Below are 5,257 nucleotides of genomic sequence, written 5' to 3'. Positions count from 1 at the left end.
GATTGATGGGTGAAACTAGTGTTTTGGTGGGAGTGTGATAGGGATATTAGTTATCCTGTAGTGTTTGGGACAGTCTTGCACAATGAAGAACTGTCTTGCCCAAATTGCTAATAGAGCCCCCACTGAGAAACATCAGGCTAGACAGAGCAGCTCTGTGGATCGACACAGATCTCTGAGTACATGCCCCAAACCATCAGCATTGAATGTTGATTGCACAGCCTTACAGAAGCCAAGGTGTCCATGTGCCTTGTTCACATCATCCTGTTTTTGATAAGATACAGGAAAAGGAGGAACACAATGCAGCTGTCAGAGTAACCAAGCCTACACACATCCCCTTGCTGGATCTGGCTCCTTCCAGAAAGGCTGAAGGGTTGAAAGGCAAATAGGTGACATAGGCACATAGCAGGCAAGCCCTGGGATGTTGGACCATAGACATGACTCTGGTTATGAAGGCTAGCTGCTGTAGAGTCCAGCCCTGCTCTTCCTGTCCTCTGTCATGCTGGCCTCTGTGGTGTTGGAATTTTTCCAAAGTTAGAAAGTTCCTATGACTGGTTCCAAAGGGACTTTGGTGGATATATTTTGTCAGGGAGTGCTATGCAGAGGAAAGTCCTTGAAGGTACAGCCTGCCATGATGGTGGCAGGTGCAGTGACATCAATGAAAACATGTCATTCTAGTTAAGAATATCCCAGTATGCTCCACTGAGAAAAGTGTGAAGAGCAAACAGGAATGACTGGTGCAAATAAAAAGAGTGGAGGTAAAATGAGCCAGAGACCCTGGGGAGAAAGGGACAGAAAAAGGAAGTAGAGGGGAGACTAAAAGAGAGAGGACCTCTGTTGTTTGCGCAAGAACTAGACACTGACCAGAAGGTAACACAAGGAGAAGATTGCACAATCTTCTGGATTCTGACTCCTAATCAGCTAGGATAAGACTGGGACCTTTTAGAAGCTAAGCTGAGGCTATATAATTTGCAGCTAATACAGTCATAACGGTTGTGTGACATTAGAAACTACAAGAAGCAAGCCTGGCACGTGGCTCATGCCTGCAATCCCAGCACTTTGGGAGGCTGAGGTGGGTGGATGAGGAGGTCAGGAGATCGAGACCATCCTAGCTAACATGGTGAAACCCCGTCTCTACTAAAAAAAATACAAAAAATTAGCCAGGCATGGTGGCGGGCGCCTGTAGTCCCAGCTACTCGGGAGGCTGAGGCAGGAGATTGGCGTGAACCAGGGAGGTGGAGCTTGCAATGAGCAGAGATCGTGCCACTGCACTCCAGCCTGGGCGACAGAGCAAGACTCTGTCTTAAAAAAAAAAAAAAAAAAAAAAGGACGAAAGAAACTACAGGAAGCATTGTGGAGTATAACATAAGGGGACTGATTTGCAAGAGTGCATCATGGAACTATTTTTTTTTTTTTTTTTTTTTTTGAGATGGAGTCTTACTCTGTCACCCAGGCTGGAGTGCAATGGCACGATCTCGGCTCACTGTAACCTCCACCTCCTCCTGGGTTCAAGCAATTCTCCTGCCTCAGCCTCCCGAGTAGCTGGGACTGCAGGCATGTGCCACCACATCCAGCTAATTTTTTTGTATTTTAGTAGAGACAGGGTTTCACCATGTTAGCCAGGATGGTCTTGATCTCATGACCTTGTGATCCGCCTGCCTCAGCCTCTCAAAGTGTTAGGATTACAGGCGTGAGCCACGGCATCCGGCCATGGAACTATTCTTATTCCTTTTTAATCATATCATGTATTTCTTTTCTTGTGCCTCCTCATCTTCTTGACATCCAAATGTTGGAGAGCCTCTTTTCATTTTTATGTATACTCACTGCCCTGGTGAATTTATCCCAATTGAAATTTTGTTACCCATACACCAAAAACTCCAAAATTTATACATCTAGTCCAAGTGTTTTCTCTGAACCCATGTTTTGCACATTAAGTTGTACACTTGAAATTTCTACTTGCAGTTCAACAGACATCTCATACTTAACATAACTAAATCATCACTTAATATTCCTCACTAAACTTGTTTCTACTCTAGTTTTCCTCATCTCAGTAAATGACACTCCATTCATTCATGGTTAGATGATTTAGGTGGCAGGATTTTGAATCAATGATATAAAGGTATGAGACTTCTGGAAGGGTGTGGACAGGAAGAAATATATTATGCATGTTGGGGACATGAACAAATGGGGCTCTGGGGACATGCTGTGATAGCCAGCCTTCAAAGTGGCCACCAGTAGTCCCTGTTCCTCTCTTTTTTGTCCCATCTCATACTGAATATGCCTACCTATGTAACTAATAGGACTTGCATAAATTATGGTATGTGACTTCTGAGACTAGATCTTTTTTTTTTTTCTTTTTGAGATGGAGTCTCACACTGTTGCCCAGTCTGGAGTGTAGTGGCATGATCTCGGCTCACTGCAACCTCTGCCTCCCGGGTTCAAGCAATTCTCCTGCCTCAGCCTCCTGAGTAGCTGGGATTACAAGAATGCACCACCATGCCCAGCTAATTTTTTTTGTATTTTTAGTAGAGATGGGGTTTCACCATATTGGACAGGCTGGCCTCAAACTCCTGACCTTGTGATCCTCCTGCCTTAGCCTCCCAAAGTGCTGGGATTACAGGCGTGAGCCACCGTGCCCGGCCAATCTTTTTTCAAGTATGTGGTTAGTTTACAGTATATTTAAAGAGTGGTGCAACCATTACCAAAGTCTAATTTTAGAACATTTTCATCAACCCTCAAAGAAACCCCATACCAATTAACAGTCATTCCCAAGCCCCTTCTCCTCTCCTAGCCCTAGAAAACCAATGATCTACTCTCTACCTCTAGATTTGCCTATTCTGGACACTTCGTATAAATGAAATAATACGTGGGGTTTATTGTCTGGCTTCTTTCACTTAGCATAATGTTTTCAAGGTTCATCCATGTTGTACATGACTCATTTTTGTTTCATCTTTTAATTGTGGAATAATATTCCAATATATAGATATATTACATTTTGTTTATCTGTTCTCTGTGATTCTCTTGATCATCCCCTCACAGTAGCATTCTCTTAAACTGCATTCAGTGCAGCTAATGAGAAGCAGACCTCTCACCATTTCTTCTTTTCTTTTTTTTTTTTTTTTTAATTATACTTTAGGTTCTGGGATACATGTGTAGAACATGCAGGTTTGTTACATAGGTATACACGTGCCACGTGGTTTGCTGCATCCATCAACCCGTTATCTACATTAGGTATTTCTCCTAATGCCATCCCTCCCCTAGTCCCTCATTCCCTGACAGGCCCTAGTGTATGATATTCCCCTCCCTGTGTCCATGTGTTCTCACTGTTCAACTCTCACTTATGAGTGAGAACATGCGGTGTTTGGTTTTCTGTTCCTGTGTTAGTTTGCGGAGAATGATGGTTTCCAGTTTCACCCATGTCCCTGCAAAGGACACGAACTCATCCTTTTTTATGGCTGCATAGTATTCCATGTTATATATGTGCCACATTTTCCTTATCCAGTCTATCACTGATGGGCATTTGGGTTGGTTCCAAGTCTTTGCTATTGTGAATTGTGAATTGAGACAGAGTCTCACCCTGTCACCCAGGCTGGAGTGCAATAGCGCAATCTCAGCTCACTACAACCTCTGCCTCCCAGGTTCAAGTGATTTTCCTGCATCAGTCTCCCGAGTAGATGGGATTACAGGCATGTGCCACCGCACCCAGCTAATATTTTTGTATCTTTAGTAGACACGGGGTTTCACCATGTTGACCAAGCTGGTCTTGAACTCCTGACCTCGTGATCTGCCTGCCTCAGCCTCCCCAAGTGCTGGGATTACAGGTGTGAGCTATCGCGCTTGGCTGAGACTAGATCTTAAAAAAAAAAGCTGCACTCACTTTGCTCTTTTTTGGAACACTTGCTCTGGGAAAGCCAGCTGTCATGTCATGAAGACACACACACAGCCCTAAGGGGAAGTTCATATGGCAAGAAACTGAGGTGCTTACCCACAGCCAACACCAACTAACCACACATATGAGTGTGCTATCTTGGAAGTGGGTCCTACAACTCCGGTCAAGCTTTCAGATGACTGTAGCCCTGTCCAACATCTGGACGGCAATATCATGACTGAACCACCAGCTAAGCCACTTCCAAAGTCTTTACCCACTGAAACTGTGAGAGACTATGATATTGTTTTAAGATACTAAGTTTTATGCTAATTTTTATGGAGCAATAGAGACTTACTACATATAGCTTTATCTTTAATGTCTTTTTCTCACATTGCATGTTTAATTCATCAGAAAATCATGTTGGCTTTACATTTCAGTATATCCAGAATCTGATCATCCCTTATTGTCTCCACTGCCACACTCTAGCCCATCATCTCTCATGAGAATTTTCACAACAGCTTCCTTACTGGTTTCCTTGTTTCCACTCCTGCCCTACCTCAGTCTATTCCTAAAGGAGCATCCATGATCCTTGTAAGACATTAGTTAGATCATGCCACTGTCCTCCTCAAAATCCTGCACATTTTCCTTATTTCACTCATATAAAGGCCCAAATTCTTAGAGTGGCTCAATATCTCATCAACTACCATCCCCAGGGTCTAGAACAGGCCATGTGCACAAAAGGTATTTTCTAAGCCAAACTGAACTGAAGGTGTGGAGAGAAAGGAACAGAAAGATCCCCATCATCATCATGCATAGGGGTTGGGGGAAATGGGAGATGGGAGGAGAATAGTGAAAATAGGAATAAGCATAAAGTCTTTTAATAGAATTTCATTATTTATTTATTTTTTCAAATTTTTATTTTATGTACAAATAACTATCATGGGTTTTCATTGAATAGATGCCTTGGAGAATCCTTTGAAGGAAGATCATTTAGTCCAACTTAATGAAACCGATATCCTTCGCTTACTGACAGAAACACTGGCGGCACATATTGAGGCCATATTTCTGGATCAGACCGTGCTCGTTTGAACAGACGCAATGAGAGCGAGAACCCTGGCTGAATTTTCACGGGTGGCTCCAGTTATAGCTGCTGGTGACCCATCTTGCTGTCAGGAGTGCAAAGAGGCAAAAGGTGAATTTCACTATTTTTTATTTTTTGTAGAGATGGGGTCTTGCTATGTTCCCCAGGCTTGTCTGAAAATCCTGGCCTCAACTAATCGCCCCAGCTTGGCCTCCCAAAGTGCTGGAATTACAGGCATGTGCCACGGTGCCTGGCCTTTTAATAGGATTTCAAAGTGTTCCCTCCCTGCCTCCCTCACCACACCTGTAGAA

The 5,257-nt window shown here is 43.5% G+C and overlaps 1 pseudogene; it reads right to left on the bottom strand.

The window, feature by feature from the left end:
- Window positions 1–4,764: 4,764 nt before the first annotated feature.
- Window positions 4,765–5,027, bottom strand: LOC108581495 (annotated as a pseudogene).
- Between the last annotated feature and the right edge of the window lie 230 nt (window positions 5,028–5,257).

This window comes from Papio anubis, chromosome 10 (assembly GCF_008728515.1).
Source record: "Papio anubis isolate 15944 chromosome 10, Panubis1.0, whole genome shotgun sequence".
NCBI lineage: Eukaryota > Metazoa > Chordata > Mammalia > Primates > Cercopithecidae > Papio > Papio anubis.
This window is presented reverse-complemented; position numbering and strand designations above follow the sequence as displayed.